At 44.8% G+C, this 13,454-nt stretch overlaps 1 protein-coding gene across 1 annotated transcript in view; it reads right to left on the reverse strand.

Annotated features, from left to right (window-relative positions):
* GNB1 (G protein subunit beta 1) overlaps nucleotides 1-13,454 on the reverse strand; it is a 92,894-nt gene that overhangs the window by 29,304 nt on the left and 50,136 nt on the right. The window contains exon 2 of the mRNA XM_079696813.1: nucleotides 11,809-11,857. The gene's annotated coding sequence lies outside the window, so the exon portion shown is untranslated. The remainder of the gene's footprint in view (nucleotides 1-11,808; nucleotides 11,858-13,454) is intronic.

The following is a 13,454-nucleotide window of genomic DNA, read 5'->3' on the forward strand; positions in this document are numbered from 1 at the left end:
TCTATGCTAATGTAAGCAATCTTTTTTCTATATACACAAGAAAACGTTAATGGCTATTTTGGGGGGAAATACACAGGAATAGGGGCAGCTCTGATTTTTCACATTATCATATATATATAAGGAAAAAAGACAAATTATGTCTTCATAATTTTTGTTTTCAAAAAAAAAAAGTTTTTTTCAAAAAAGTTAACTGGTTATCTGGGCCGTTGAACCAAGAAGCATTCACAATTCTTCCACCATACTTTTCAGTTAAAAAAAAAAGCTAGTAAATGTTAACCGTTTACTGGGTGAACTATTACATATCACTAGGAACAATAAGGGAGATAGTATAAAAACCTAGGGCTTCCCTGGTGGCGCAGTGGTTGAGAGTCCGCCTGCCGATGCAGGGGACACGGGTTCGTGCCCCAGTCCGGGGAAATCCCACATGCCGCGGAGCGACTGGGCCCGTGAGCCATGGCCGCTGAGCCTGCGCGTCCGGAGCCTGTGCTCCGCAACGGGAGAGGCCACAACGGTGAGAGGCCCGCGTACCACAAAAAAAAAAAAAAAAAAAAAAAAAAAAAAAAACCTAGAAAAATGCTCATTATTTGCTAAATGAAAAATAAATTTGTGTGTAATAATTTTAGCTATTTAAGAAGGCCAAAAACATACCTAATTTAAAAACACATGTAATAAGACAGCATTTTTGTTAGAATTATTGGTCATATTTTTCTCTTCATTTTCCAAATACTGGACATGCAGTTTATATTTCTTTGATCACAAAAAATGAATGTACATTTTAAAGGTCTTACTTACACGTAACTGCTTTTGCTGTTCTCTTCACTATCCTTAGTCCCCCAGAGCCTCTGAGAAGCCCACCATCAGGTTTACGTGGCCTGGGCTCCTTCTCTCCTCCCGGGCCAAAGTCACGGCTAAGCACTGGCCATGCTGACTCAGCGCACTGACCAGTCTAATCCACTAAGACAGGACCTGCTGAGAGTCTCACTTCTGTTCTTTATGACCCACATCTGCCACCAGCTTTTATTTAGAGCTTGTTTTGGAAATACTTTCCACAGAAATTTAAGTATCTTAAAAGCAAGTATGTGAAGTGATCTGCCCCTACTTTAGGTTATACCCAGTATCTCTGTAAGTTAAAGTGTTAACATAATTTTTAATTTAAATATTTCACATTTGTGATATAATGTACTTCACGGTGAATGCAGCACCACGCCCCTCTAATCAAGACCCCTGTAAAGTCTAGGAAGGACACCTCAAGGGCCGCCAGCGCCCCAGTTATTACCCAGTCACTAACAATGATACGAGCTGATATTAAGGACAAAATGGAGTGACTGCATCAAAATATAATTTCAAGTTCTGGTTTGCGACACACAAGGAATGTGACTTTCACCCGCTCACTTTCCACTCTGGTCTGCTGACTGCACCACAGGAACAACAGCACCAACACCGCAGGGCCGAGAAGAAAACTAACAAGACAACTGTAAAGGGCTCTGTAAGCCTTTCTGTGTGATCAGTGATCAGACTACGAAGTGCACCCCCCACAGAACGGCCGCCACGCACACGCGGGTTCGCGACCCACAGGAAGGCAGCCCGGGACGCCAGCCACCGGTGCCCGTGCTGCGCTCAACGTCCTGGGGCAACAACAGCCCCGCCGAGCACCCCGCGCCACGGGGGCAGGAGTCTGCCAACCTGCCCAGCCACACGAGTACCAGTACCGCACCTCACCTCCAGACAAAAGAGCATTCTGAGAGAGGGGAGTTTGCGTGAGGGATCTGAATCAATTTCACCAGCTTTTCTGGTTTTTCTTCCATTCCCAAATCCAAGTTAATCTCCAAAATCAAGACAGCACAAGTCCAAAGGGTGATGGACCCTTCCTGGGTCACAGCTGCTTTAACAAAACCCGAGCAGTGAGGCAAATCCCCAGAGCGCGGGACAACTCCACCACACGACACCCGCAGGCTTCCCTGGCGTGGGAAGCTATACCCTGACAGATTTAAGAATAAAATGACGTGTCTGAAATTCGCTGTAAAACAACCGAGCAGGGAAACGGGGGAGAGCACAGAAGAACAAGTTTGGTCGTGAGGTGGTAATTGCTTTAGTTTGGTGATGGAGTTCCTTATACTGTTAACTTATTATGTATTTCAATTTTCCATTAGAATAGTTTCTGTTTAAATGTTAGATACCTTGAATCTTGATTTAAAATCCAAATGTACAGAGAACACCAGGAAAACCTGAATATCGTCCGGGTATCTGCTGACAAGGGGCTGCTGCTCTTTCATTCGGTGCCATAATGAAACTGAAGTCCTTAACCGTGAGAAACGCTTCTTACTTATGAGTGAAATGATATGATTTGGGGACTTCGTTTAAAACACTCTGATAGGAAGAAAGGAGACTAAACAAAACTAGCAGAATTCTGTTACAGCTGGATGATTTCCTAATATTCTGCCTGTAATCTATGTTTGAACATTCTCAATAAATTTTTTAGAAGTCATTACTTCTTGGTATTGTTTGACTACATTACAAGTATGTATGAAATCTGTTATATATCTCTTAGTTTCAAAAATATAGGAGCACAGGGATCTCACAAGCAGATCGTGTTGTATTTTGACATGGATCACGTTGCCACGTTAGCTGGTTGTCTGTGAGAAAGAGTCAATCCCCAAAATTCTCAAATTTGTCTGAACAACTGAATGGTTGACCATGGAGGCTGGTATGTCTCAAAAGTGACAAAAAATTAAGTTTTGATGAAACATTATATCAGCTTCTAAGAAGTAGCAGATACCAGAACATTCAGTACAAAGTAAACCATAACTAGTTTTTGATATGGGTGACCAGCTGGTAATGGAGACTAAGAGAGGAAACCTAATTACACACAAAATTCCCATCTGGCTCTGGATTAAAGTATCCAGCAAATTTTTACACGTTATTTTAAAACTGACATGTGTGTGTTACATTTTACTAGAATGCAATGATTTAAATAGTCTGTCCCCAACATCTAAGATACCTCACAAGATTTTCCTGTTTCTCAATTTTCTGATGCAAATTTTAAAAGAAAACTCACAGCCCCTCAGTTAAGTGTTTACTGATAATACACACATAAGACACTTTTACTTTTCACATTTTACATTTATGGACAATGCAGTATACTCTTCTTCTAAATTACTGTTTAACTCCAATTGAAGCATATCCCCAAAGCACTAGGACAATGTAGAAAATGTAATCATTCTTACCAGAACTAAATGTATACAACGATCGTACATTAGTTGTGTAAATAGAAATAAAAAAGATACAAGATATAATCTATACATAAAGTGAATTTACTTATTAGCCTTACAAAGGTCTGATCACCACGAGGGCCCCAGCTGAGGTTCTATAAGAGGGAAGAAGAGTCTCACTTCCGTTTACTACCTTTTGAAAATAAAGGTTCTTGTACTTTTCAAATCACAACAGAACCTACACATAACTTCATAAAGTCACTGACAGTCAAACGCCACATACACGCAAACTGAATTTCTGGGAACCCACGTGTCATTCTAGGAAATCCATGCTAAACCCAGACATCACGGCAGTGGAAAAGCCCCCAAGATGGTACCATGCTGATGTCTGGTCTGATGCCCTGTGAATGGTTCCAACACCACCACTCTAGCACATGCTTTCCTCATTTCCCAAGACCCAAAGCCAGTCCTTGAGTGAGTGGCGTCATAATAGGGTTAAATGCATCCAAAGGGATTTACTGCCTAACAAAAAATCAAATATGTATGGGACTTCCCCAGTGGTCCAGTGGTTAGGACTTGGCACTTTCACTGCTGGGCTCGGGTATGATCCCTGGTCGGGGAACTAAAATCCTCCAAGATGCAAGGCGCAGCCCCAAAAATAAAATTTTAAAAATCAACCATGTTGGGGCTTCCCTAGTGGCACAGTGGTTGAGAGTCCGCCTGCCGATGCAGGGGACACAGGTTCGTGCCCCGGTCCAGGAGGATCCCACATGCCGCAGAGCAGCTGGGTCCATGAGCCATGGCTCCTGAGCCTGCGCGTCCGGAGCCTGTGCTCCACAATGGGAGAGGCCACAACAGTGAGAGGCCCGCGTACCGCAAAACAAAAAACAAAAAACAAAAAATCAACCATGTACCTGAGAACAACAGGAAACTGCCCCATGGACAGATTGCAGAGAGCACAAAAAGTAAAAAACATAGTTTTTGTAAGCCAGCTCCATCCTCCCTCCACAGAGATGTGCCTCATCAAGCAGGTAGCAATATCAATAGCCGCAAATTCCACCTTCTGTTCATCTAAACCCATCATTCAGAAGGCACTACTTAGCTTTACCATCATATGCAAACTATTTATGGTTGTTATTCAATGTCACATTTGAAAATTACTATAAAGAATTTGCACTTCAGGACTTCCCTGGTGGTGCAGTGGTTAAGAATCCAACTGCCAATGCAGAGGACATGGGTTCCAAGCCCTGGTCCAGGAAGATACCACATGCCGCGGAGCAACTGAGCCCGTGTGCCACAACTACTGAGCCTGCACTCTAGAGCCCGTGTGCCACAACTACTGAGCCTGCACTCTAGAGCCTGTGTGCCGCAACTACTGAGGCCCGCGCACCTAGAGCCTATGCTCTGCAACAAGAGAAGCCCGCGCACCGCAACGAAGAGTAGCCCCTGCTCGCCGCAACTAGAGAAAGCCCGCGCGCAACAACAAAGCCCCAACACAGCCAAAAATAAATAATAATTAGATAAATATATATAAAAAAAGAATTTACATTTCAGAACACATTAAAGCATCTGATAAGAAGTATGTTACTGAAAGCAAAGTTGCAAACATACTGTTATTGTGCTGAATAATTTAAAACCCAGACTTATTTTATTTAAGCTATCATACAAATACTATTTTGTGCCTGTTAAGAAAAATTCTTGAACTAGAAGGGAACGTGAATCTCAGTCCACCTCACATTTCTAGCTAACAAAGTACCGGAGCAGGCCTAGAAGACCCAGGGGCCCTGGCAGCACGGACAGTGGGACCCAAGGGAGCCCGAGCGGGCAGTGCTGCGGGGGGCGGGCGGGGGCTCAGGGAAGGCAGAGACCACCTGCTGCCCAGCTGCGTGCTGCCCAGGGCCCACCTCTGCTGGCTGGCACCTGCCTAGGGGCGGCAGGAATGTGCTTTCCGCACCCCCCCAAGTCCCAGCATCTCCCAGCCTCGCCCCAACACGCAGCCCCTGCCGCGTCTCTGCGTCTCCTCCACCACGAGCCAGGCGCAGCTCAGGCTCCCGTGCTTCCTTCGAGGCTGTAGGATTCTGTCTTCCCACCTGAAGGCAGCAGCCAAGGTTTGTCCGTGATGTGAAAAGTGGGCCACGAGAGAGAAACCCCTACGGACGGGACGCATAACTACACCCTTGCTGACAGTGGGAGAGATGTCCTAAGCGACAGCCCAGGGAGCCGAGGTCTTGTTCTAGGTGAGCAGAGCTGCCCTAAACTGCTCCTCTCAAAACCGTCAATTCAGACAGCCTACAGCTAGCATCTCCCCACAGAAGTTACAGAAGGTAAAAGCATGACTCATACTCATCAAAGTATATTAATTTCTTCTGAATATGTCTTGACTTTTGCAAAACAGCTCTGTGATTCTTCGACACCCAACATCTCTGCTGAGCGGTTCTGCTGCGGAAAACGGGGCGGCCTGTCTGCATTCTGACCAGGCGCGGCACCCAGGCCGAGTCCGGGAACTGGGGCCATTCTCCCTTTATCAGCAGTGCTCTTGGTTTCGCTCTACAAACCCCTTATTTGTCTTCCTCACCCCTGTCTACCAAGCATGTGCTGTGGACAGAACACGCTGTGGCTCCATCCCCCGAGACCAGAGTCTAAACGGACGACAGACAAGGCCAACCTCACAAGCCGGCTCGGAAAAGTCTATAGGGTCTCACCACTTGGATTCCTGACTGCTTCAAAATCATGTAAAAGGTGATTCACAATCTACTCTGAGGTCACAGCTGACTTAGGACCCCTTGCCGTGTAATGTCACATGTGTCCTCACCACCCCCTAGGAGGAGGTTCAACCGATTGTCCACACAGTAAACAGCAGGAAAAGGAGTCACGACCTACCCGAGGTTCACGGTCACAAACGGCACTGGCCATGGTTCCGATTCAGGCCACCTCCAGAGTTAACCATGCAGGCCCCCTAAGCAATCCCTAACCGGCTAGAAATGGTCAAGGGACGACAGAAAGAAATTTCACCCCCATAATCACCTGCTCCCACACGCCATTCCAGGAGGACAAGCTCTCTGACAACGACGCAATGGACGTCAACACCTGGCCATGGCCTTCTGCCCCCGGCGGGGGAGCACTGCTTTCTTCCTAATGGACGTATCCCATCAGGGGCAAGAGTCTTAGGTTCCCCACTTCTAGAGGCAGCATCTTAAAACTGCTCTCCCCACCAAAACAAACTTTTTTAATGTAAATTGGTGCAGTCACTATGGAAAACAGTATGGAGGAGGTTCCTTACAAAACTAAAACTAGAGTTGCCGTACGATCCAGCAATCCCACCCCTGGGCATGTATCCGGAGAAAACTCTTAATTCGAAAAGATACACGCACCTCAACATTCACAGCAGCACTCTTCACAACAGCCAAGACACGAAAGCAACCTAAGTGTTGCTTAGGAACACTTAGGAATGGATAAAGAAGATGTGGTACATATATACAATGGAATACTGCTCAGCCATGAAAAAGAACGAAATAATGCCATTTGCAGCAACATGGATGGACCCAGAGATTATCATACTAAGTGAAGTCAGACAGAGAAAGACAAGTATCATATGATATCACTTATATGTGGAATCTAAACTATGACACGAATGAGTTTATGTATGAAACAGAAACAGGCTCACAGACATAGAAAAGAAACTTATGGTTACCAAAGGGGAAAGGGGATGAGGAGGGATATATTAGGAGTCTGGGATTAGCAGATGCAAACTACTATATATACAACAGGTGAACAACAAAGACCTACTGTATAGCACAGGGAACTATATTCTGTAATAAACCATAATGGAAAAGAATATGAAAACGAATATGTATATATAACTGAATCACTTGCTGTACACCAGAAACTAACATAACATTGTAAATCAACTGTATTTCAATTAAAAAAAATTAAAACTGCTTTGACCATTAGTTCGAAAATTGAATGCCATTAGTTCAGGTGAGCTACGATTCAGGTTTATGAGTTGCCAGGTGTCACCTCCAGGCCCCAGGCTCATAGGACCCAGTGCCTGACTCATCTCAGCTCCTACCCATCTCCTCCAATCAGCTCATCGCTCTAAGCAGGCGCTGTCCGATACAAGTACAACGGGAGCCACATGTGGAATCCTTAATTTTCCATCAGCCATATTAAAAAGGTAAAAAGAAACATGGTTACATTAATTTTAACAATATATTTATTTAATCCAACCAAAAACTTTATTTCATCATGTAATCGATATAGAACAATTGTAAGTAGGCTATTTTGCACTCATTTGTCACACTAAGTTTTCCTTGTTTTGTTTTTTTGGTGGAGCCATGCGGCATGCAGAATCTTCCCTGACCAGGGATCGAACCTGTGCTCCCTGAGTTGGGAGTCCTAACCACTGGACCGCCAGGGAAGTCCACACTAAATTTTTCAAGTGCAGGGTGTATTTATAGTTCAATTTGGGCGAGCCTCATTTCCAGTGCTCACCAGTCACATGTGGCTAGTGGCCACCAGCTATTGTAGTGGCCAGCACAGCACTGGGCCCTTCTCATCTCTTCACTCACACAGCAGGCACCCAACTAGAGGCTGTCCGACCCACTTCAGTATCCTCCTAAAAGAACAGGAACTAGGCTCTCCCCACATGGAACTAACCTGTTTCCCAGCTCAGACACTGAGCGAGATGAGGTGGTCTTCCCTGACTCCAGTATCACCTCCCCTACGTCACCTTACAGATCAGCTCACTCACCTACCGGATGCTGGCAATTAGGAGTGACAGCAGAAATCACAGTGGGAGGTGTGAGGTCCTTCGCAAGTGGCAGCTCAGGGAGAGGGATGGGAAGACAGGGCTGAGCCAGTGCTGGACAGCAGGTGTGAGTTACCCTCACCCAGGTCGCCTTTCCCTCTGGAGTCAGTCACAGGAAACGGCCAGTGACCCTTTCTCCTGAATCCTTCTGTCTGATGCACTACAAAAACCCATCTGTTCTTCCATCCTGTTCTCCCTCTACAGCTGACCTTGCTTTCCAGGTTGAACAAAGAGCCTAGTACGTACCCCTTCAAACCCGTTGAGGCCACACAGGAAGTCCCCCTTGAAGGATTTCAGAGCCAAACTTCATACATAATGGATGCTATCCGAGAAGTGAATGGCACACACCTAGAAGGGAGGTCTAACTGGGAAAAGTGGCAGGGACTGGACATCAACTGCACACGACAGAGGCACCTCTGAGAGGCTGTAACCCTCAAGTTTGGGGGAGACTCTGCTTTCAGCCGTGCCACTTGCACTCCAGTATGCAGACGTAATCTTTGCTTTCACACTCACTTCCTGCTGGCAGAGGCAATGCGGCTGCACTGGCTGCGGGCCGCACTTCTGACTTCCAGACCCCACTCAGTACCAGGTGGCCTCCACCGAGTTGATGACCTCTCTCTGCCTCTGAATTTTGGTCTGAAAGTGGAAACAGTTACACTACCCACCTCACATGCTAGGAGGACTCAATGAGAATCCACATAAGGTCCTTAAAACCTGACTGAACCACAGCAAATGCTCACTAAATCGTACTTGTTACAAAAGCAGTAATAGGATTTTCCACTTGAAATGATTTAAGTAACAGAAAACTTCTCCCTCACCTGTCACTCTTCCGACCCAGTCAGTGGAATAGGCCCTCCGCACAAACGTACAATATGGGCGGCAGCAGCCACCAGGGTGATACAGGGGATCAGCAGGTAGTGGCAGGGCCTGCTCCTATGCTAACTGCTCATTTAGCTTAAAAAATATGTTTACTGAAGGTAAATAACACAATAAACAATTACAATTTGATACACTCTGACATATTATACACCTATGAAACTGCCACCTCAGTTAAGGTAATGGACACATCTACACCCCCAAAAGTCTCCTTGTGTCCCTCTGTAACCCCACCCCCGACGCCCAGGCAACCACGAATCTGCTTTCTGTCACTACACGTAAGTTTGCATCTTCTAGAGTTTTATATACGTGGAATCATACAGTATGTACTTTTCTGTGGTCTGGCTTCGCTCCCTCAGCATGGTTACTTTGAGATGCATCCATGCTGTTGCATGTCCTTACATGGACGTCTGCCCTCGTTTCTCTTGGGTAAACACCTAGGAGTGGAAAGGCTGGATCATACCCAGCAAGCATACGTTTAACCTATTAAGAAACTGCTGAACTGTTTTCAACACAGTTGCACCATTTTTCATGCCCACCATCAGTGCATGAGTCCAGCGCCTGCACACCCTCGGCAGCACATGGTATGGTCAGTCTTTTCCATTTTAGCCACTGTAATAGGTGGTTAGTGGTGTCTCGTTGTGGGGTTTTTTAAAATAAATTTATTTGTTTTATTTTTGGCTGCATTGGGTCTTTGTTGCTGCACGCGGGCCCCTCTCTGGTTGCGGCGAGCGGGGGCCACTCTCTGCTGTGGTGTGCAGGCTTCTCACTGTGGTGGCCTCTCCCGTTGGGAGCACGGGCTCTAGGCGTGCGGGCTTCAGTAGCTGTGGCACACGGGCTTAGTTGCTCCGCGGCATGTGGGATCCTCCCGGACCAGGGCTCAAACCCGTGTCCCCTGCACTGGCAGGCAGACTCCCAACCACTGAGCCACCAGAGAAGCCCCTTGACATGGACTATTTTTAAAGTCGTTACTGAATTTTGTTACAATATTGCTTCTGTTTTGGTTTTTTGGCCACAAGGCATGTGGGATCTTAGCTTCCCAACCAGGGATCGAACCCACACTCCCTGCATTGAAAGGCGAGGTCTTAACCACTGGACGGCCAGGGAAGTCCCCTCGTTGTGGTTTTAATTTGCATTTCCCTGACGGCTAATGATTCTTCACGTGCTCATCTGCCATCTCTCTATATTCTCTGGTGAAGTCTCTGTTCAAATCACTTGCTTTTTTTTCAGGTGGTTGTTTTCTTAATATTGAATTTAAGAGTTCTTTACTTATTCTAGACATAAGTTACCTAGAAGACATGTGATCTGCTAGTATTTTCTGCCAGTCTGTGGCTTGTCTTTTCATTCTCTTAACAGTGTCTTTGAAGGATGAGATATTTTTAAATTTGATGAAGTCCAATTTATAAATGTTCTCTTTAATGAACTGTGTCTTTGATATCATTAAGAAATCCTTGCCTAACCCAAAGTCTCAACGATTTTGTTTTCTTTTAGATGTTTTCTAGTGTTAGGTTGTGTCTGATTCATTTTGAGTTAATTTTTGTCTATGGAGTCAAGTTCACCTTTTACATATGGATACCCAACTGTTCAAGCACCTAATTCTCTCGTTTTAGTTTTGTTTTTCAATTTAAAATTATTTCAGGGACTTCCCTGGTGGCACAGTGGTTAGGAAGCCGCCTGTCAATGCAGGGGACATGGGTTCAAGCCCTGGTCCGGGAAGATCCCACATGCCACGGAGCAACTAAGCCCATGTGCCACAACTACTGAGCCTGTGCTCTCTAGCCCACGAGCTACAACTATTGAGCCCACGTGCCTAGAGGCTGTGCTCTGCAACAAGAGAAGCCACCGCAATAAGCAGCCCATGCACCACAACAAAGAGTAGCCCCTGCTCGCTGCAACTAGAGAAAGCCCGGGCCCAGCAATGAAGACCCAACGCAGCCAAAAAATAAATAAAATTTTAATAAATAAATAAATATAAAAAATAAAATAAATAAACAAATAAATAATTTCAACTTACAAAGAGTTGCAAGAATAATACAAAGAACTGGATACCCTTGCCCAGATTCACCACCAACACTGTGACACATTTATTGCCCCCATTTCATACAAACATATTGGAATTTTTTTCTGAATTGTGTGGCCTCACCTTTATCTGTATGATCTGCTGGTATTCCAACCAAGATTTGATTTGCAAAAGGGGCTCTTCTGTTTTCTACTGAAAGAAGTTGGAGAAATACTGGTCTTGTCCAGAATGTGGACTATCATCTCTGGGACCTTAACCCTTCATGCTGAACACTGGATGAAGACTTTGAAGAGAAAACCCTTCTCTGGATCAATTTGTTTGAAAACAACTTTGGGCTTAAAAATGAGAGATGGGCAAAACTGTAACAAAAACCAGGTTCTTAAAAAAAAGAAACCCTGGGGCTTCCCTGGTGGCGCAGTGGTTGAGAGTCCGCCTGCCGATGCAGGGGACATGGGTTCGTGCCCCGGTCCGGGAGGATCCCACGTGCCACGGAACGGCTGGGCCCGTGAGTCATGGCCACTGAGCCTACGTGTCCGGAGCCTGTGCTCCACAGCGGGAGAGGCCACAACAGTGAGAGGCCCGCGTACCGCAAAAAAAAAAAAAAAAAAAAAGTATACAGAATGTCCTGCAGTACAAATTATGTCTCCAATATAGATGATGAAATCAATTTCGTGCTCATTTTATTAGTACTGTCACGGATGGTCTGTCCTAAGACAGAATCTAGGTGAACTGAGTTATTTACCTACTGCAGTACCAAGTGGTCTTTTACAGCAATGGTTCTTAAACTTCCTTGTTCCCTAGGGTACTTGTTAAAAAAAAAAAAAAAAAAAAAAACCCTGAACAAATTTAAATATTGTACTTTAAAAACTGGTAAGAATCAATTACGTCAAAGTTACCTTAATTCAGAAGTGCTTCTGGTCTGGTCTCCAAAACATGTAAAACTGTCTGCAACAGAGAAAAGGCTGTATTTGCATTGATTCAGGTTGTGAGGCACAATATTCCATACATTTTAAGAAGCACATAATTCCGCCCCTTCCCCATCACCATTTCTTGCCCCCAAATCACTTTACTTATTAGTACTTTGCATTAACTTAGTGGTAAGTTTTTCATTGTGGAAAAGAAATCTGATCTCAATTTCTTAAAAAAAAAAAAAAAAAGAAAAATCCTTAGAAATGCCTCAGGGAAAATATCTTGAATTAAACTGAAAAGCATCAGGGGGAAGGGGCGTTTAGAATCCTGTTACTACAACAATTATAGTAACAGCAACAGAAAAAAACACTGCAATTCAAGAGGCTTCTAAGAGTAATCTTCCCCAGACTTTCCCGTCTGGACCGCAGAGGATCTCACGTGAATGTCAAAGAAGCCACGGGCTGACTGTTCCCTAAGTGCAGGCAAGTCAACCTGGGCACATCTCCAGCCCATCCCTCTGGCCCAGTCCAGCTGCTGCGGTGCCGCCCAAAGATGTGGCCCTGGGTGTCCAGGAGGCCAGAGCAGCAGACACAGCAACAAGCCTCTGGACTTGCCTCTCATCACACTGCAGGCAGTGCGAAAAAATATTTACTTCTAGATTTCTTCTGAAATACCTGCTTGTTCTTTCCCAGAAACCAAGTTTCAATACACTTAAAGATGTTCTGGTAATCTCTCCAAAATACTCTGTGAAAAGGCCGCTTTTGGACATTTCACAGGTTACCTCTTGCCTATTGATCAATTCTCTACTATGTTTACAAACTCAGTGCATGCCTCTAACCTGGGGGACAGGAGAGGCATCAACAAGCTGACGTCCCCCAGTTGAACTATGAATTCTAAGGCATTTATTTCTAACAAAATAGTTTTGTTTTCGAATTATGCTCGAATGCTGCTTATGTTATAAGCAAGCACGTACTTTTCTGGCAGTAAAAGTGGGCATGGAAGAAAACAGTGTGGTGGTTCCTCAAAAAGTTAAACACAGAATCACCATACAACCCAGCAATTCTACTTGTAGGTATACATCCAAAAGAACAAAAGAACTGAAAACAGGTATTCAATACATGTACACATATGTTCACAGAAGCACTATTCACAACAGCCGAAAGGTGGCAACAGCCCAAACGTCCATCAACAGATGAATGGATAAACAAAACGTGGTACACCCACACGATGGAATCTTATTCATCCATAAAAAGGAATGAAGTACTGATACACGTACAACATGGATGGTCCCTGAAAACATTACACTACACTACGTGAAGAAGCCAGACACAGAAGGTCACATATTGTATGATTCTGTTTATGTGAAATATCCAGAACACGCAAATCCACAGAGGCAGAATGCAGTAGCTGCCAGGGGCTCTGTGTGCAATGGACAACTGCTCGACGGATACAGGGATCCTTCTGGGGTGACAAAAATGTTCTGGAATTAGGTAGAGGTAGTGGCTGCACAACACCGTGAATTATTAAAATGCCACTTAATTGTTCACTTTAAAATGGTTTTGTTATATGAATTTTACCTCGGGATGGGGGAAGAATAAGTGCTGTTAAAGGTACTTGAAAAAACCAAACCAAA

The sequence above is a fragment of the Hyperoodon ampullatus genome, assembly GCF_949752795.1.
Source record: "Hyperoodon ampullatus genome assembly, chromosome: 2".
Taxonomy (NCBI): Eukaryota; Metazoa; Chordata; class Mammalia; order Artiodactyla; family Ziphiidae; genus Hyperoodon; species Hyperoodon ampullatus.